General features: G+C 42.3%; 1 protein-coding gene across 5 annotated transcripts in view; it reads right to left on the bottom strand.

Annotated features, from left to right (window-relative positions):
* LIFR (LIF receptor subunit alpha) overlaps positions 1-20,633 on the bottom strand; it is a 52,186-nt gene extending 31,553 nt beyond the window's left edge. The window contains exons 1-4 of one of the 5 annotated variants that reach the window (XM_075079878.1): positions 20,495-20,633; positions 12,058-12,169; positions 5,439-5,519; positions 5,264-5,353 (exon numbers count right to left, since the gene is read on the bottom strand). The gene's annotated coding sequence lies outside the window, so the exon portion shown is untranslated. Of the gene's footprint in view, positions 1-5,220; positions 5,240-5,263; positions 5,354-5,438; positions 5,520-12,057; positions 12,170-20,021; positions 20,070-20,494 lie in introns of those variants that run through there. The other 4 variants (XM_075079880.1, XM_075079879.1, XM_075079881.1 and 1 more) reach the window with 4 other exon arrangements.
* Between the last annotated feature and the right edge of the window lie 1,015 nt (positions 20,634-21,648).

Genomic DNA, 21,648 nt, shown 5'->3' with positions numbered 1-21,648 from the left:
ATCCATGCTGTGTAACTTGTTAAAGGCCAAATCAAGAGTGAAATTTGACAAATCCATGTTCAGGCAAAGATGAATTAAGAACCTGCCAGCAAATAAAATGTAATCATCTCTTTGCCAGAAGACCCCCATTGCATTTTGGTGTCTCTCACGGTCTTCATATCATATTTGTCCATGTTACTAATGAAAATATAGGATGTTATCTCCAGGTTTATTCTTTGCTCACAAACCTCTAACTTAATCAAAAATGTGACGACCACTCAGACAGACCTGGCAGTTACAGGAATAAAATGACTGACTTCTATTTGCGATGTACATGTAAATTATACCTGCTTGTTCGTAAGTACTTCAAAAGCCATTTCTGGTTTGCAGAAAAGACCAAAGTCAAAATTTCAAGCTAATTTTGATGTAAAGTTGACAGTGCCCTATCAGCTAGCAGAAGCCAAGGAAAGAACAAAAACAAAAAGGGAAAGCACTGATGCCACCTGAAGGAGAGAAAACTGCATTGTGAAGTTAATTAAATCCCAAGCCTCTCACTTTCTAAACACATACATACAGGATTGTGCAAAACCTGTTTGGTCATGCCAGTTTTACAAGGCAGATTCAGCAACTACACGTGTGTGTGTGTGGTTCAAGAAAATCTTCTGGGTTTCTGCACGCACTTTCAATACATAGCTTACTGAGTACCCCCCTACTGCAGAATTTTAAAGAGTGACATCATAGCAGTGAATTACAAGAAATTTGAGTCATACCAAATTCTCCTAACTCAAGCACAGTTTTAATTTCTGTTTCAGAGTCAGGCACCAAAGGGAACCTGTGTACTTCCATGCAGAGCACGATGAGTGTCTTGTAAACCACAGTCTTTCATAAGAAGCGTATACTCCCTGGCTTTTGTCTTCTCATACACATTTTACAGCTTGCTGAAAAGTTGGCAATTCAAAGGCTGATGTCACATAATTAAATGCCATTAGTCAGGAGAAAAGATTCCCATTTATAGGCTTGTTTTAATTATAAAGTTACAAAATAATTGAAGTAATTTAAAAATAAGGAGGTCCCTTTCTTTGGATGAAAGCTGCCTTCCATCAGTTCAAGACTAATTCCAACAAGGCATGGAGGTTACTATGCACTCTTAAAATGGATAGAACAACATAAGAGAAAGAGGTATTTATTTAGGACAAGGAGCTCAACATTGTCAGAAGAAAGCAAAACACTGACCATGGCTGGCTGGAGCGCAACAGGAGCAGTTGCTACTAAGTGCAAAATGTCTTTACATTGTAAATCTTTAATTTAAAAAAATGAGATGAAGGGGTGTCAGCCCATTCCCCCCAGAAAGAGCAACTGCAACTAAACCATTTTTAACAGACACCCATCTTAAAAAACATCTGCAATCTTATTTCCTTAGGCAATCTATTCATGTCACTTCACTGGCACCATCATTAGTGGTCCCAATATGTGTGATAGCACAACTATCCCTTGCTCCATATTAAGCACATAACTTTGTCCTATCTCCAGCAGACAAAGAACAGTTTATTGTCTGCCTTGCAGCAAACTTTTACATACAAGATCACAGAATCACAGAATGGCAGGGGTTGGAAGGAACCCCTGGAGATAATCTTGTCCAACCCCCTGCTTGAGCAGGCACACCCAGACCAGGGGGCACAGGACAGCGACCAGGTGGATTTTGAATGTCTCCAGGGAAGGGACTCCACAGCCTCCCTGGGCAGCCTGTGCCACTGCTCTGGCACTCGCACAGGAAAGAAGTTTTTTTCTCATGTTTAGCTGGAACTTCCTGTGTTCCAACTGGTGCCCGTTGCCCCTTGGCCTGTCGTTGGGCACTAATGAAAAGAGCCTAGTCCCATCGTCCTGACACCCCCTCTTCAGCTATTTATAGGTATTGATGAAATCCCCCCATAGTCTTCTCTTCTCCATGCTGAACAAACCCAAGCCTCTCAGCCTTTCTTCATATGGGAGATGCTCCAGTCCCTGATCATCTTGGCAGCTCTCTGCTGGACTTGCTTAAGCAGTTCCCTGTCCTTCTTAAACTGGCGGGCCCAGAACTGGACACAGTCCTCCAAATGTGGCCTCGCTAGGGCAGAGTAGAGCGGGAGGATAACTTCCCTCAGCCTGCTGGCCACGCTCCTTTTAACACACCCCAGGACACCATTGGCCTTCTTGGCCACAAGGGCACATTCTTGACTCATGGTCAGGTGCTTGTCCACCAGCACTCCCAGGGATGACTGACACCAGGTCTCTGATAGATCATCCCTTAAAAACTCCAATTTTTCTCACCATTTCCCAGTCTCAGTTTCTAGTTTTCTGATCATTCCTGGAACAAATATTTCTCTGTGGCCCAAATGTTCGGTATCCTCAGCTTTGAAATATTTCTTCCCCATGAGGCACGAGCATTATCAAGCACAATGAAGGAACTTTTCTAAGGTAAACCTACGCATAGTATGTGTTTACACTGCCCATGCTGTATTTACTTTTCTCCCAACATTCAGACCTTGTTGACTCAGTTTCAGTGTATGATCCAGCCCCAGATACTACTGTATAAAGCTGCCACATAGCTATTTATCTAGTACTTCAGGCTCCAATCTCATCCTTAAATGGACTGCAAACCTCCTGACTTAGCATGAGTATATTTGCACAGCAAATTAATCTTAAAGGCCTTACCTGAAAAAGTCTTTCACTTTTGAAATTTTAAAATAAGCAAAAAGCCTCCCATAAATCTATGCTAAGAAACAACATGGTGTGTGTATCCAAAAAGTATTCACGTGAAGATTCATGCCATATCAACTGCAAAGGCATGTCAGGCTTGAGTATATAATTGCCCATATTTAAGTGCAGCTGCTAAAAGCAGGATTCCACAATAACTGCTGGAAGCTACAGTACATGGAGACGTCCTGACTTCTGCTCAGGGCTTTGTGTTGTGCGGAGGAACTGCTCTTGTGCCTGTGGTCAGAAAGAAGTAATTTTAAATTGCTTTTTATGCAGATAAGCTAGAAAAGGAACAATTAGTCTCAGATTCTTAATCACTGAAGCCAACGGATGGTGGCCCTTATTTAAAACACCTCAATACCAACTGTGGACTTTTAAATGACTCTTAAAGATGTTCTGATGCATACAGTGCACCTACTGGTGATCAGATAGATAAGAAAGGAAAAGTACTGCAAGTCAATAATGTGTGCCTGGGAAAATACCTGAGGACAGCTTTCCTTCAAAACCTTGTCAGCTGTAAAGAAGGTTAAAGGTTCTGTGACAAGCTGAGAAAATGAGGGCAGCACCAGCTGTTTGACAGTGCCACGCCAAAGACATTGCCAGCCTCTTTAGACTTAACCTCTCAAAGGGAAAACCAGAAGATAACTGGTATCTCTCCTACAACTGTGTTTCATATTATGTATTTCCTGGCTTAACTGTTCTGTGTACCTTTTTTTTAAAGAACAGCTGACCAAGTGCTCAATTCTCTTTAAAGGAAAAAAAGGTATTTTCTTGGTCAGTTGCAACAGCTCAATTCTCCAAGTACAGAAGTTCTCCAAAGCTCTGTTCTACTTCTGAGTTTTCTGGTCTCTGAACGTATTTCATTGTCAAGTGCTTAGAAACCACTCTGAAACCAACCAAACAAAACAGATAAAAAAATAAAAAATCTTTCTGGATTGCTTTCTGCCTGCAGTCTGATCTGCCAGTCACAACCCTCCAGATTTGGTTTTAAAAAAAAAAAAACTATGAATTGAGGATCAGTTGCCATACTTTTTATGACTATTTTTGTGCTCCACAAGCACACACCTAAAAAGAAATGGTTAAAAAGTCAGCTTATACCAAAGGTTTAGGGAAACTGTAAGTGGACAGTAGTAGGTGAAACCCTGAAACCAGTAAAAACATACATATTAACAGAAAAAAATCTGTTGTCAATAAATTCTCTCAAGTTACAAATAATTTGTTTTTTCTTCACAGTTAAAGGTATCATCATAATAATTTACCACCAAATGGAACTTTAAAGGCTCTCAAGGAAAATTATTATATACCGCACCACCAAAAAATTGTAAGGACTGATGGCAGGCTGCGTTTTTGGCAATACTGAAGAGCAGTCATCCCAGCTACAGCCAGGCAGAAATGCAGGTGCTAAGTACGTGCCTAAATTAAAACCTTATTGCTAGAAGAAAAATTATTCTGCTTAGCAGGTGGAGAATGCTCATTTTACTTGTCTCTGCCCAAAGATACTAATTTAACCTTCAAAGTGAAAAAAACCACACCTATATCTAGATAAAAATGCATATATCAAATTACCCATCCTACTATTGCCAACAGAAAGCTTCCAAAAAAATTCCCCTATCTGAAAAGCCATGCCAGAAGTACACATTTCTGGGAAACCAAGCAAATTGCCAATACAGCTGACAGTAAAGACAATGAATACAGAAACAGAAGATGAACTGGCTTTCTTTAGAACAGCTTTGCTGATCCCACAGCCTTCAGTCTTTGACTTTAAAGCTAGCTGAGTAATAAAAAAAAATGGAAGTAGAATCAGTAGGATTTATTTGAGGGGGTTTGGCTGTTTTTCAATAGAGTACATTCTTCCACCTCCTTAAAAAAATTCCCAAAGTTGAGACCAAAATCTCTCTTTAGTAATCTAAATGCAGGCTTTCCCTCTCTGTTTTATAACATGGCAGCATTCCACATTATAAAAGATCCACAGGACATGAATCACTAAAACTTGTTTATAAAGGAAGGGCCGAATCCCATTTGGGAATCTGGCTTTCCCCAGTTCTGAGGAATTAATTTAAGAATCTGCTATTTCTCTTTCCAAAAGATGATAAAATAATTCAAGTTGCCTATCTGCACCAAGTGCACCCTCCTGATCTGCAGCAGAGGAAAAGAAAACAAAGACAGGGTGCTAAGATGTTATACAGTAAATGTGCAGGAGTGCACATAGGCACATTTTCAGTCCTTTGAGACAAACTTTGTTTTGCTGTTTTTTTCCCTGTCAAGCACGAGGAGAAAAACTCCCTCCTCCCAGTCTTCTCTAGCTACCAAACAGCAGCATCACCTCTGAAATGCTGGAAAGCCACTGCAGTTACCTCATGGCCACCCCAGGCTGCTTCTGCTCTGCAAACTGAAGTGAGATGTCGAGATGCAACACACAAGCTCAACACACGGACACAAATTCATTTGCAATGCTCCTGGTCATAAGCACCACCTACAAAGACAATTTTTGGCAAGAAATTTTACCAACAAGAGTAGAGATGCAACCCAGTTGGAGTCAATATTTCACCTGGCTCAGAGTTTAAGGCCAATACGCAGCTGCACCTGCTTTCCAGTATTTCCAGTTCTTCCTTTCTTCGGATCCCAGGACTGTTAAGCACTATGGAAATACAAATAAGCATGCTGCAGTCTGGGAGAGCTCGTGGATACCTCCAGGTAGCAATTAGCATGACAAGCACTCTCACCTGGCAAGAAGACAAGAGAAAACTCTTTGCAAGAGGTCTTCTGACTTGGGAAGGGTGATGCATGAAGATTACATACAGGACCTGGATCAGAAATGTTTGAAGTCATTTGCTTAAGAAATCCATGAAAAAGGACCACAATTCAAAGGTGATTTTCTGAAAGCATTTAGTACTCACTGGACAGCACAACACAGAAATACACATACAGAAACTGAGACCCTTAGGACTTGTCTTTAGAAAGAAAGGAAAATATACAGAAGAAGCAGGTGTCAAATAGTTTAGTCATAGCAATGGATACAACTTTGAGAAGGATTTGGAAAGTACATCGGAAGACTCCTTCAGGTTACTTAGTCAACCAAATAAAAACACCAAACAAGAACAAGCCAGGTGGCTTACAGAGAGAATTGTGAAGAATACCCCTGCTGGGCTGGAGAGAAAAAAGAAGAGCAGTGATATTGAAGATACAGACTAGTCAGGCAGAGCAGTGGATGGAAATCACAGAATAAAGTAAAGAGATGCTGTAGGAATAGATAATTTATTTTACCACAATTAAAACTGAACTTGTTAGATTACTTTTTTTTGGTTTTTCAAGCTAAATATACATTCTGCTGAATTATGTCTGTTTTAAATTAAACTGTACGCTAATTCAGAAACTGTTAGTCCTACAGAAGTCGTTTGCCATGCCTTGCCCAGCATACACCATGCAAGAGTGGTCCCCAAGCCAGACATTGCATTTGATGCTCTGAGTGTGAGATTTTCAGAAGAACAAAGACACTTTAAAAAGAAAATTGGGTGTCCAACTGCTGAGTTTGGAAGTCCTTCCCCATATCAATTAGCCATTGGGCATGTGGTTAAATACAAGCATATCCTTCACCACACAGCACTGCTCTCCAGATGGTAACAACGGAAAACAAACTTCTGACAAACACAGTGGATCCTAATACTACCAAAAATAGACTAAATATGTTTTGGGATATCTGCAAGCTTGTTCACAATTTATTGTTGTTACATATTAGGCAAATGTTGTTATAGATTACCCCCTAAGCCTTATTAGACATCAGAGAAGGCACACCAGAGAGACAGGGATTGCATTCAAGTAAAGGTTGACTTCACTCTGCAGCTATTCTCCCAGTATGGTCTCTCCATCCAGCTGAAGAGTTTCATCAAGCTTGTAAGGACACAGTATGCTAATACATCACCTCCTTGTTCTGAGTGAACTGAACCTGGGCAGGGTGTTCAAAGGTTACTGTGGGGGTAAGAGGACAGGCAAAGCATTATCAGATAAGCCTGACTTCCTTAGGAAGTCAGTTCAAATTAACAAGCACAGATTCTTCTCCCATAGTGGTGCAGATGGAAAACACCTAATCATCTGAACAAAGAACAAAGCAAAGGGGTAAAGGTTAAGGCCAAAAGAGAAATTTTGATCTTCTAGGCTATTGTGCTGTGCAGAAGAAGGAAACAGCTCAGAGTCATTTACACACTAGCATTTTAACCCATTCAAAAAAAATTTTGATACTTACTACAACTGGAAAATTAATACTTCATTAAAGTGAAGGAATAAACTTATGTATTTGCATAAATCTGATACAGCTACACACACTTCCTGATATGCTTTAATTTGGTGACCTCATGGTTGACACACTTCCTTGAATTCTTGAGCTTCGCCACACAGCAAGGAACAAGTACGCTGAGCAAAGACACACAAGTCTGATTACTTTGCATATACAAAAAATACCTCTTAGCACGAATGCTATTATGGCATGAATACTATGCCTTTTCAATACTTAATACAGGTACAAACCATAGAAACAAATGTACCCACATTTTTTGCAGTGCATAAACCTAGAATCAAATGAAAATATGCAGAGAAGGTTTCCTACTTCTCCAGTACTTGCTGCATTTTACTGATACATAACTGAAATAAAACACAAACCAAATATTCCAAAGCATGTTTCACTTTTTGTGGGTACTGTTAGTCTCTGTGTAGTTCTCAAGACAGCATATGTTCAGAGGAAAACGTCACTTGCCCACATTGTCAATTGCGCTTTACTCAATGTGAGGTTCAAGGGCCAGACCATGTCTCTCACACTTCACAGAGAGATCTGCAGAAAAAAAATTGCTGTTCCTCAGAAGAGTCATGTTATCTACATAATTCTGTCCCTGCCAGTTCTCTTCAGCTCATCTGTCCTTATGAATTAATAAACATTAAAGAAGTTGACCTTATTAATGAAAGAGTTTATTTTCCTTAATCTGGCAATGTCCAAAAAACTTATTTTGAACTATATGACCTTTAATCTTCTTTCCATTGCAGGAAAAGCCTATTTAGTTTTATAAGAGAACACTGGTAATTACTGAAGCAATTCCAAGTGTGTTTTTTTTAAACAACCGGCAATGACCTGAGGGTTGGAATCCTTCATTGTCTGCAATGAAACCTGTGGTATTCAAATTGTTTTTAAGGTACAATGAACCAAATCCACAGAAGGTCTGTCTTCATGTGTACAAACAACATATAAATAGATCAAATGCTAAAATGCAGCTTTCACATTAAATAATATATTGAGAATAACAAGCAACAGTTATGCAATATCCTAGAGTGAATGTAAGGAATGAGAGTCACTTACGAGAAATAAATTGATTTTTTAGTAATCGAGGGAATGGACAATTCCTGAAACTATAGATCTATATTTTCTGATAAATTCCCACTCTATTAATCTTTCTTGAGACTTTAAAAGCTTTCATGCCCTGCTGAATTTCCACTTTTAGTAAGTACCAGACATGTCACATGATGACATACTGTAGCATGTTATCATGTGTAGGCTACCCTTCTACTGGGGAGAGCAAATGCTTTCCTCTCTGCTCCACTCCCAAGTGGGCACTCAAGTGCTGCCATTCCCCTTTCGACTTCTCCAAGGAAGGAAGGTCTACAATATAGTATGATACTATCAGAACAAGTCTTTCCCTGCATAATTATATAGAAGCTGGCATTTACTTCTTAACCTTACTGCTTTAGTTGTGCCTTATTCCCCTCTAGCTTTCCATTTATTCATATACATGTATAACCTTCTTTTAGGGAGGCAAAGCGTAGGAATTAACCTTACGTACTCAGAAGAACTACAAATATTGACTCTACAATTGGTATGCATCAGAGCGGTCTCTTTCTTAATTAGCTTTCATAGAATCACAAAATCACCAAGGTTGGAAAAGACCTCTAGGATCATCAAGTCCAACCATCAACCAACACTACCATGTCTCCTAAACCATGCCCTGAAGTGCCACATCTACACATCTTTTAGATACCTCCAGGGATGGCGACTCTACCACCTCTCTGGGCAGCCTGTTCCAACGTCTGACCACTCTCTCAGTGAAGAAATTCTTTCTAATATCTAATCTAAACCTCCCCTGGTACAACTTGAGGCCATTTCCTCTCGTCCTATCACTAGTAATCTGGGAGAAGAAACCAACACCCACCTCACTACAACATCCTTTCAGGTGGTTGTAGAGAGTGATAAGGTCTCCCTTGGCCTCCTTTTCTCCAGACTGAACAACCCCAGGTCCCTCAGCAGCTCCTCGTAACACCTGTGCTCTAGACCCTTCACCAGTCTTGTTGCCCGTCTCTGGACACCCAGACCCAGGAGAGACCACTGCCAGGCTATAAAGAATACATATGAACTTAGGCACTTATGCATGCATGTATAAGAACACAGCTACTGGAAACAGAGATTCACTCACTCTTACACACACACACCTGCTCATTATACTAGTACCCTCTTATTCTCTTGCTGTTCACAGCCTTCATTGGAGCCATGGACCCAAAAGGCATGCAGGCACACAAATCCAGCTATCTGAAGTTAATACTACTCCTCCTTGCCCGCTCTGCTCCTCTCACAAAGGTCTCCAGGTCCCTGCAATGGACTTACGGACCATTTGTGGATCAGCTCTCGTAGCAGCACAGCTAGCAGCCTAGTGCCTCAGCATAAACTGATTCATTCATGCTATCCTTCCTACCCCTCTAGTAGACTTTGACACCTGCAAAATACAGACAGCCTCACCTCAGTTTTAGTGTGCTCCTCCACATTACTCCCAGGTCTACAAACAAGCGGCACTTCCTTAACTGTATTGCCCTAACTGAAATAAATCACCTACTGCAATGTCAAAGGCACAAGATGTCGTTATTTTACTATTAAATTAACACCTGGATTTCCATTTTGAATAGTATAGGCTGAATATTCAGTTTAGGCAGATCATTGTTTTAAAACAAAATATACTAAAAAGTTCAAATTTTGTTTCCAATTTCTGTTAAATTATTTCAAATCTGATTCAAACATAGACCAAGATATCTCAGTCCACAAGAGCGATAAAGATGCTAAAACTTTCCTATGTTCATTCAGAATAATCCAAACGAGAAGTTTACATCTTGTCTGGTGGTTGGATTTATCTGTCTTAGAAAGTTTATTGATTTTGCTTGATGTAAATAATCTAATAAACCCTTTAGCTGTTTCACGGGGGATCTCAGAATGGAAAATACTGCTATGAAGTACTCTGCAGGAGGATAAAACACTTGAGCAAAGTCTGCACCATTAAAATAATGCTCACCAAAAAGAACAAAGCAATGAAGAGCTGAATGTTGTAAAATAACATGCAAGGTGGCTGGGACCCATATGTATCATTTTTACTGCTTTAAAATAAAGCAATGCTTTTCTGTCATTCAATTTAGAACTTAGCAAAAGCAACGAATTGAGTTCCTGTATATAAACCACCAGCAAGTGCTGAGACAGCAGTGTCTGTAAGGCTAATGATGCCACACCTCATTTAAAACTGAAAGCAGCTCATAGAAAATTGAGACTGCTTCTACTAGGACATAGAGTGGGTCAGTTCCACAAGTCTCTCCTGACCTGATTCACACTTTAGAATAAGAATACAAACCAGAAGGCTTCAAAGCCACAACTGCAGTTCATCTCACATCTTCACATCCTTTTCACATGACCATCACTACATCATCTGTAACTTACATCTGCCTCTCTTCCCTCACTCCTCCCTTGAAAGCAAGATTCTCCTCCTGAAGATCTTTTTCTTTTTTTTTTACTCTTTCGCTTCTCACGGGTGACTGTAAAAAAGGGCTGTGAAGACGGAAAAACAACCCTGGGTTTTACACACACAAGTCATTCCAACTTTGCTATCTCGGTTTAACAGGGTTCTTCCTTCCTGCTATTATTAGCAAATCTCATGGTTTACTTCTCTCAGTATTGAGCTGGCAGGTGATATACAAAAGAAGAAGGATTTCTTACTTATTAGCTTCTGTCACCAATAAATCTTGTATACCTACACATTGGAATGGAAAAACCTCTTCCTGTGAAAAGCTGTTCATCACATTTTTCATGCATTGTTGCTGATATGTTTAACTTTTTTGTTTCACAACTCAGAAATGAAGCAGCTATTGTTTCCAAACTGCTGAGCAAGTCTGACTGTGGGAGCGAGACATGTGCAACAATTCTCAATGGTCTCTCTAGTGGCTGCAGATTAAGGTGCCCAGGCATGGGGGGGGAGCAGGGTGGGGGGAGAAGGCAGGGCTGAGGGGAAACCTAACTGCAGAGAAGAGAGACATAATTGGACAACTAACCTTTTGGTGTAGTTTTATAAATGACATGTTCTACTTCTGCTTATTTTTAGTTTCTATTCCAGTATTTCATTCCTTAGGAAAATGTCTGCTCTTTATGCATCTAATGAGGTCCATCCAGATACACAGTGCACGACTCACAAGGCCAAGCACATTCCTATAAGATCACCTGTCTAAATCCAGAGACTGGCAAAACCCCTAAAGTAAATTTCATGGTATGAAATGCCAAGGCCTTACTTTTTCTTCCTTTTGCAAAATCCTCTTCTACAAGAGCTTGTGCCAATCTCACCACAAAGCAAGCCATTAGAACCCATATAGCATTTAAAAACAACACCATCTCAAACATTTTTGTAGAGTGCTATGCTTTTCCCATTTCTGCAATTTTTCATATTGAAGACCTATACACTGGATCTGTACAAGGATCGTATTTGCAAAACATGTTTAGATGACAATACATATGCTTCACGGACAAATATTTTACTTTAGGATAATATATACAGAAACTTTTTGTGAGCTACCGTAGAAAAGATTAAAAAGATCAGAGGTACATATAGGTGTTAGGAATGCAAATGACAAGTATGTTTTTTTATCAAATAAGAAGATTTTTAAAAACCCCAAACACTCAACTATCATTAAAGATGGTAAAAATTAACGCACATTACTTGAAAAGATGAGATCAAGAGATCAAGAGGCAATTATTACCAACATTTATTAAATTCTCTAATTAAAGAGATAAGTTCATCAAATATCTGGGTTTAGATTGCAGCATCTTATTCATCTTAATTCTCAAGTCCCATGAAACAAGCAACTAAATGCTATCAGAGATCACCTGTGCCCTCTGACGAGAAAGTATGTGAAAGCCATGGAGTGCTGATCGTGACTAACTGCTGATTTATGCAAGATAATAAGCCTCATTAACCACATATATACACATATTGCTCCTGAATTTGAAAACACATAAGTATATGACTAATTCTGCCTTATGAATAAAGGTATGCATAAACTTACATTGGCACTGTCGGCAGGAGCCCAGCTGCAGGAACCTGTGACAGGCTTGGCTCCTTAGTCTTCATTCAGTATGGGGGAGCCGAATGCTGAACTGGGCTGTCACATTAGGTACCTGAAGTTAAAAGATTCATATATAATCCATCAGGAGGAATGCTACACTACAGAATCACTCAGAAAAGATGTGGAATTATAAACATACCCTCTGTGTTTAAGTGTGTAGAGAGGAAAATTAACACTATTTTGCTGAAAGCCTGTTAGTGACCTAATTCTACAGGCAGCTATTGTGACAATGAGTGCTTGCTCCCATTTCTGTCTGCAGTAATCACTGTCCAAACTCCAACTCAGAGTTACCTACTGATTAGCAAGCATGAATACAGCATGGCAAAAGGATAACAGACAAGAATCTAACATTTTCAGGATATATTCTTTGCATATTAACACCAGCCACAGCACTTATTAGTTGAAATACGGGGAAGCAACCAGAAAACATTCAATTTTCTAAGTATCAGTTATCACAGGCCAAGCAAATAAATACATAAAAATTGCTGAAAATAAAAGTCCTTGCAACTTATTCCGTATGGATGAGGCTACCTTACAAAAGCACTTGATCAAACAGCACAAGAGAAAAGCTAGCTGTTCATTAGCAGTGGAAATGGTTTAATCCAGTACAAAGTTCATTTATACACTGTACCAAATGATCACTTAGAGAAGTTTGGGTCTGAGAGATTTTCTGTTGATGCAAAGCCTAAAACAATGCAACTATTTAGTTCAATGAGGTTACTTGATCACAGTTCTCAATTACCTACACAGAGAAGGGATTTAAACATAACCCACAGTATGAGAGTCAATGCCATGTAGTAGAACTCCACTGAAAAGTGCACATTGTGAAAAGTAAAGCTAATTAAGTATTTATTGGCAAAGCTCTTCAAGGATGGGGCGAACTGACTGAAATAAAAAATAAGATTGGATGCACTCCTAAAAAAAAAAAAAAATCTAAATATGGTCTCAATACAAGTCTTCCCAGTTTAAAGTCTTCAGTTCACATTACACCAACGTCAGACCAGATTAGCATAAATCTTGCTTAGATCTCACATTAATAAGCGTTTGAGTGATGAAGGAAAACAATACACAGGGACAAGCTACAGTTTTTGGGGTAAGATTTAAAAATAAGGGTCACCTGATAGCTTGCTGAATGTCATCCAGACTGATCCTGTCATTTGAAACATTAGGGAATATTTGGTCAAAAATACCTTCTTTCAAAAATTTCCTAATATTTTGAAAAAGCAACAGGCCAATCACATTTAATTTGGAGGAGAAGGCTGTTCTATATTAGGAATCGTGACAACGCTGTTCTAGAAGATGAATTATAAGTTACGTGTCTGGAGACCTGTACACTAAAGTCTTCTCATAGCCATGACCTTTGAAAGAGTATGGAGCAGGGGGAAGCAGGGGAAAAGGAAGGGGAACAGGTAAACTCTAGGGAACAGATATTGTCCTCAGGACCAGCAGAAACCCTAGCAGAAGTAAAAGAGTTTGACGTTATGTCCACCTCACACACACAGTACTTCAGTAAGTAAATAAGACAACACTGAAGTCTACAATCTAAATAAATCACATTTTCAGTTTTTCTTCCCCTCTCTCTCCTCCTCTCTCTCTCTGCGCCTAGGATTAAACATTAAAAGCTTTTCTCCTCGGTTTTAGCTCCAGAGCAGCTGTAAAACCTCAGAGGTCAAACACCTCTTTTGCCACAAGTACTAAACTTGATCCAAAACATGAAATACTGTGAAAATCAGTTGTAGTTAGAACACTTATAACCTATATTCACCTTTGGGCTTCAAAATCTGCAGAAGCCCCACCTCTAATACTGACCACTATAATTTTCTTCTGAAGTTCATTTGATTTAAGCAGCATTTCTGCCCTGCAGTAATATTAAGACCAATTATTTGAGAAAAATATTTTGAAGCTCTATCCTCACTGATTTTATAGTTAAGAGAGGCCATTAGATCACCCAGTTCAAGAAGGGCAAATCCGTGGTCAGCCATACAAACAGGGTTACATCACATGATGAGCAGCATTGCTGTCTTGGCACAAGAGCTTCTGGGTGACCACGTAAAGTCCTTTTTGGAAGGGAGAAGGGCTGCCAGATTAAGGGACATACCATCAGACAGTCACAAAAGGCAACTGGCTGCCCAATCTAGCTCCATGATGAGCAGATGTATGCCTCGCCTCCCACTTGTCCAACTCTCCCTCTCATCTGGGCTTTCCAAGATATGTGGGATCTGCTGTGCAACTCTCAAACACGCAGGTAATTCGAAATGCAGTTTGTAAAGTTACAGAAAGTAGGAATATCAGAGATGCTCAAACCACTCCGGCAGACTGCAGCGTGCAATTTTTATGTCCAGCCTAAATGCTGCAGACAGGCTCGCCTTCACACTGCTTGGGACCAATGTGTCCAAGTCTGGACCAGGCCACTTTGCACCAAGCTACCAGGTCACCATCTAGCTCCAAAACAGCTTCTTCTGTGCTTTTGTGTTCAAAGTGCTTGAAATGAAGACAGAGTAGTTTTTAAAACTTTAGGCTGAAACATGTGACATGCACAAGGGCACAACCTGGGGGCCATTCGAGGGCATAAAGCCAGCTGGGGTAGTGCTGGCTTGCTCTGCTCACCATGCTAGCTAAGCTTGCCATAGGCCATATCCATACTATCCACAATAATTGTTTAACCATGCTAGCTAGTCAACTGAGTCTGCACTTCCTCTTGAAGGGAAGTATTTGATTTATTCAGGGAGCAAAAATAGTTTAGATGGATGGCTGAAGCCCGAGGCCCGGAAGTAAACATGGACCATTTCTGAGCCAAACTGACAGTGTAAACCACCTTCAACTACCCCGTTACTTGTACTTTCATTATACCTTTAAGCAACTTGTGCAATAATGACAAAATTATGCAAGCCTAAGAAGCATTCCAGCATACTTTTCAGACAGTGTTCGTCACCTAAGGAAATAATACAAATACATTGCTTTATTTAAATTTCATGATTATGCACTACAAACTACCAGGCCACCTTGATACAAAGCTATCTAGGTTCATTCAACACGGCAAAGCTATTACCAGTGCAGCTATAGGTACACAGCAAGCACAAATATATACCTCTATTTTAGAAATATATGTATATTCCAAAAGAAAGTGCTTTTGACTGATGACCAAAATGCAATAAGCTACACTGGCAGAGAACACCAGTATAATGTTGCTCATCAATATATAAGCATGCCCTTTCCAAACAATCAAAACCCTACAGTTATGCTGTAACCAGTGTACTGTATCAGTGAAACTATTTGGCTGGCAAGGAAAATGCTGCAGCATAAAAGCAACCCAAAGAAAGCACTACTTTATCTGCTTAAGACTTCAGGAAATTTCAGGAGGCCAAGGCTGGCTGAAAGGCTGTGCTTTTTGATTTTGCAGGAAGCTGACCCTAAAATGCTGGGTTTAGAGGTGAGAAAGGAGACTCTGCTCCCTGCCAACACACAGCCCAAGAAAGGTGGAAGCCATCCCGCTCCCGGGTGCTCCTGTAACGCCATGCCAGCAACACAGGCTGTCCATCCTCTGAGGTGGGCTGTGCTGCGGGTCTGATTTTTGGCAGGGTAGGACGTGAGGCAGAAGGAGCAGGGAATTGCTACAGTGCTGTCCTTGTTTCCATGACACATGCTTTTGTAACTTGTGCTCCCTGAGGTAAAAGGCATAATTTGGACTCAACAGCTGACAACTCAGCAGTTCTCTGCCTATGGGATAAGGGAAAGCTGCTTCTGTTATAGCAACAGTCTTTGACCTCACTCCAGTGCCAGCTCCAGACCATGCATGGAAAGGAGGGGAGACATATGCCCTTCAAAACCTTACACCCTGACCAACATTCATACCAATGGGTTAGGAGTTATTTTTAGTTTAAGCACTTCCTGCTTGCAGTGAAACCTGCTTCTAGGAGTGATTCCAAGAGACGGCAGCAGGGAAAGGCAGACAGCAGCAAAGTGGCAAAAGCCCCAGAATTTCTGGTCTTGCAGGAAGTGCATGGACCTTACAGATGTGCAGCAGGAGGGCTCCCACAGTCCGCAAATTTAGGGATTGCAAGTTGCCAGGGGAGGGCGGACAGCAACGATCAGCAAAAACCTGATGGTGCTTATGAAAAACAATCCCTGAATATGCTTCTCAGTGTCAGATCAGAACCCCCAGATATCATTCATTCCAGTTACTATCTGCTAGTTTATAAGCCCGTAAGAAAGGCAGGTAAAGGCACAGGAACCTCTGCGTTTCCTGGTGATCGGCATCCTAGCTACCCCTTCACCCCCAAAAGCAGGTAAGAAAACAGCTCTGGCCATCTAGGAATTTATATGGCCCCCATCATTGCTGTCCTAATGACTCTGGAAGAGATCCATAAGCTTCTGGAAAATGATCCCTGGAGACATTTAAGCACCTATAAAAACTGAACTTTTGATGCTTAAACCTAAAAGAAACTTGTTCCAAAAGTAATTATTCCTTGCCTGGGTCTGCTGATGAAATGTGCGGAGAACCACAGGATCAGGTTCCCCAGAAAAAGCCGAAGTCACCACTTTTGTTTAAAGACATAGTCAGAATAAGAAAGCAGCAGTGGTGCTCCCTTTTCTCAGGCAGCCAGCCCAGCCACTGCAGCACTCAATGGGGCAAGTGCAACACCTCCGACCACCCAGAGACTACTTGAAGTAACAGATGAGTCAGGATGGAGACTTCAGCCTTTCTGTAGGTGGCATTTCTCTCCGCAGCTTACATAACCACCAACTCGGAGCAGGACTCCCTGTCCTTGTGAGTGGGCACTCACTGGAAGCAAGGGACTACGGGCTCCAGGTCCCACTCCCAAGGATTATTTAAATCTTTTACATTAAACAGTTTATGGAATGAAATACATCAACCAGTTTTGGGGCATAGAGCAAAATCACCTCTCAAGCTTTATCCAGAAGTAATTTATTTTTCTTGTTTTAGACAGAAATTGGATGCCTAACAGTCAAAAAAGAGTCATAACTAAACCTCAGGGGAAAAGACGCACCAAAACACAAATAATTTCAACTAATTCTAGGTAGTTATGGTAACAGGAGTAAAACTGACTTTCGTACCTGTTTTCCGTGTCTCCCTGCAAATCTAACTCAGAGCAGCAGCATCCCCTCTCAAAAAGCCACCAGTATCTCATCTGAGTTCTCAATCCTTCCACCTATGCGAGTATCTTTAAACCTCCCATATCAGACCTTTTCTTCTACTGCTAATTACATCCCTTCACTTGAACCATCTCTGCATTTCAACATCAGTCTGAATCCAAGATCCCAGTCTTTCTAACTGTGTCCTAGATCAATATGTGTTATTGAAAATGGAACAAAACTAACTCCAAGAAGTTTCCTGATTTCTTTTTTTCTGTTTTCCCTTCCATTATCCAGAAACTGCCTTTCAACAACTCAAATAAGCTAATTACAAGATAATATAAACTATAATTTAAAACTGCATCAGATCATTTTTGCTTTCATCCAACAAATGTATCAACGCAACAGGAACTGCTGAATTTAGCATCCTCCTCATTCCTCTGAACACTAGCACACAGCCTAAGTGATACAGAATCTCATTTACCTGGTCACATCATCTCTTGGGTCATTTGAGAAAAACATAATCCACCTGCATCAGCCTTGTGATGGACTGCACTCTGCAAGACAGTCAGTAGTTATAAACATACAGATTGTTTAAGACTGCTGGACACTTTCTTCCTGAAGTACCGTTCCATCTTTCAGGTGGAATTCTCACTAACACACCGAGTTTAAATACATCTTTTCATGAGGCACAAAACTTGCTGTCAGTCACCCACTGGATTAAACAATTTAATGCTCATGCACTAAGAGAGCTATTTCTAATAGATTTACAGACTCTGTTCTAGCATTACCTATGGATATTATATTTTTGAATGTTTCCTAACGCCCTGAGCTGCACAATGTTGAAACAGATGTGACCATATAGCCATAGATTGTAACTCATCCAGCACTTGAAAATTAAAGCCCCATGATTTCCCTGCTAAACTAGCAGCAGCAGCTTTGCCACCTGTGAAAATAAGTTTCTCTCTCTTTCTTGGAAACATCTCCACCCATATGGCTATTCCCACATATTCCTGACTTGCCTTCGGTAAGTCTGCAAGAATGCCCTCACCTAAAGGTTAAGTCTCTCCCTTTCCTCAGCACACCTGTAAAGGGGTTTAGCACAATCTAACTCATAGATAGTGGTTGCCACTGGTTGCTGTAAGTGACTGAAGTGGTATGTCTGGAGAGTGCACAATGGAAACTGTTATCACTTAATAACACTGATAAAAGTTTGAATAGGTGAAACAGTGATAAGATGAAAGGATGCCAAGACTAAGTAAACAGAAAGCAAAATCAAACAAAATCAGGTGACCTACTGACTGCCTAAAAGCTATCTATACTTCAAACCAAGTACAAGTCAGTTATTTTTAAGCTTTCCAGTTGTTGACTTCTGCAAGATTTTCCCGTTTAGATGCATAGCCCTGTAGCCTACCAACACTAGACTGTCTTTTCTTAGTAGCCTCAGCAGACCTCTCAGAAGTAACCGGCAGACCCCCATCCATCTAATGACAGGCAACCCATGCCAAGAAATACCAACCAACTGCAGATAGGGCACTACTCATTATGTGGATCCACTCCCCGCATTTGCTTCTGTCTCTTCCACATCCTAATCCTTCCCCTCATCAAACATAATTTTTGTTTTGATCTTGATTCATATTGGGGCCAAATCCAGGAGACTTCTATGCACATGCTTACCTTTATCATGAAAAACATACAGAAATCAAAGCTTATCCTTATCACCAAAACCATACAGCATACAATGGTTGAGAAGTTAAGGACAATCACAGACCTTTTGCAGATCTAGGCATTCATGCATTCTTCCCTACAGGATGTGCAAAGCTTTATATATAAAGCACATGTGCACTGATGGATCTACGTTAAACTGAATATGACGATATAGTGTCTCAGCTGGCATTGCCACATGCTGATTTAAGAGGGAACATGGAATGACATGGACTTTAATCTTCCCCACAGCTACTAAACCTGCTAAGTCTGATTAACAGTCTGGTTTCATGCTCTGGAATCAACATATGGGTTTAAGAATTTAAAGAATTCTTTAACAGTAAGGAAAAAAGGCAGAATGGACTTCCAGGTAATATGTCAAAGGCAAGTCACATTGGCTTACGTAGGTAACAAGCTGGGTTCGTATACAGCAGAAAGCTACCCAATGCCTGTGCTTCCCTGAAGGGAATTTGACAACATGAACAGCTTGATTATGGAATATGAATATTTGGCTATTTTTGCAACGGAGATCTTAAGTGTGAAAGTCTGTGGAAAAGAATCAAAGTGACAATTCCTACATAACAGCTCACAGTTTAAGTCTCCCTAGCACTAGATGACTATAACATTTCCTCCAATTACAGCAAATTTCCCAGCAAAAATTATACCAAAGCTCCCAGGCATCCACCACCGATGACAATTAAAAACCAAATACACCACGTATATCACCAATTCCTACCAAAGCAACACACGGCATGCCGGCACAATATGCCCAGTTCAAATTTACCTACACACACTGAATTTTAACAAGGGGATGACGTTCCTTCCAGAACTACCTCAGGGGCTTAGAAAGATCTTTTTTAAACACAATCTCTGAACACATTATAAATTCAATCACTGAGAACAGACACAGCGAGCTGCCACTGCGCCGGTGTGCCTGCACAGCCAGCGTGCGGCGAGGCGCGCAGCATGGCTGGATGCTCCCCAACCGCAGAAAGGGCTCTGGATTCCCCTCCCGAGCTCCCCCGCTTTGGAAGGGTGCTACTTAGCTAAAAAGAAACAAACAAGCAAACAAAAAAGGCACAAAAAGAGGCATAAATATTATTTACCCGCTGTTTAGTCCTTGAACCAACCAACCTGCCGGCCAGCAAAATGAGCTGTTGACAAAACACAGCCTCTATTTAAGCCGCAGTCTCCGGGCAGCGGCAGAGCGGAGCCGCCGATCTCTCCCCCCGCGCCCCGGGGGAGGCTGCTGCGGTCTGCGCCCGCACCGCCCGCCGCCCCCGCCGCCACCTGTCCGCCGCCCCCGGCCCAGCCCCGCGCCAGCAGCAATGTCGGGAGGCAGGCGCGGGGCTCGGAAAGCCCCCGCCGCCCCGCCGGGTCCCGCCCGGGCTGCCAACCCCCGCCTCGGCCCCTCTCGCCGGCGCCTCCCCGGGGCGGGCGGAGGGACGGAGGGAGGGACGGGGGGACATCTGCCACCGCGCCCCTCTGGCCGCCCCCTCCCAGGTACGAGCGGAGCCCCCCGCCGCGGGGCCGCAGCCGCCGCCGGGAGAAGCCGGCCGTCCCGGGGCCCGGCACTCACCCGCCGCCGCCTCGCCGTGCCCTGGGGCAGCCTCATGCCGCGGGGGGTGCGGGGGGCTGCCCGCGGCGCGCTCCCGGCGGCCCAGCTCCGGCGGCTGCACTGCGCAGCGCCGACAGGAAGGAGGGATGGAGCCGGGGCGGGAGGGAGGGAGGGAAGGATGGAAGAGAGGGGCTGGCGGGCTGCCTGCGGGAGGAGCCTCCGCCGCGCACCGCCCGGCGCCACCACCTCCCCCGGCCCTGCCTCCGGGGCACCGCCTTCCCCCACCGCCCACCGCCGCCCGCCCCGGCACCGCAGCGGGGGCAGGGCTCGGTCGGAGGGCCGCTGCCGGTAGTCCTGGCTTTCTCGGGCAGAAGCTGTCCAGGCTTTCCGGCTGACACCCGCCTTTAGTCGTGTGGCCGGGCTATAGTCCGGACTAAGCTGTTACACTGCCGTGGCCGGTGGTTTCGCTGGGTCCCCAGCGGGCTGCTGCGAGCGTGCCGCGGGGGTGGATAAGTCACGGGTCCGGTCGGATCCTTTCAGGTTTTCTCCGTGACACGGTCAAATATCCTTCTTAGAAAAGTATCTTGAATACCTCCAATGCTGCCAGCCCTCCAGGTTCTGAAGCGGTGGGCCTGGCCCTCCAAACCCAGAAGATTCTTGATTCATTTTATCTCTGTATTTGCCTCTAGTTTCTGAGGTCTGGGACTTGACCTCCAACATTTCCTTGAAGCCAGAACAGCTACGTGCCAGCCTCTCTTTTAGATTAAACTTGAAATCCTCACAATCCCACAGTCTCAAGAGTCAGGCAATTTAAAAAATATATACAACAAGGCCTATAAAGTCAGAAGAGTTGGCAAGCCTGTGGCTCCTCTCTTGTTCCCCAGTAAACCACAGCAGAAGGGGGAGAAAAAGTAACTGCTTGGTTTTCCTTGCGTTTTTCTGCCCACATCTTCCTACAGAGGTTTTCCAAGTTGTTGTAGAATGCTTTTCTCAGAACCTAGATGATAAAGAACTACAAATACTTCTATGGATGTCCTAGGCCAGACTTGTGTCCCATCTTGGCTAAGAAGATGATTTCAGATCCCCGGAGACAGGGTCTCCTGCCATCCTGCACATTCCTCGCTCAGGCTAAGTGAACACAGGCTATTTTGTAGAGAAGAAATCTTCCACAGTTT

The sequence above is a fragment of the Phalacrocorax aristotelis genome, chromosome Z (assembly GCF_949628215.1).
Source record: "Phalacrocorax aristotelis chromosome Z, bGulAri2.1, whole genome shotgun sequence".
NCBI lineage: Eukaryota > Metazoa > Chordata > Aves > Suliformes > Phalacrocoracidae > Phalacrocorax > Phalacrocorax aristotelis.
Note: the sequence above shows the minus strand (reverse complement) of the source record. Positions and strands in the feature narration are given on the sequence as shown.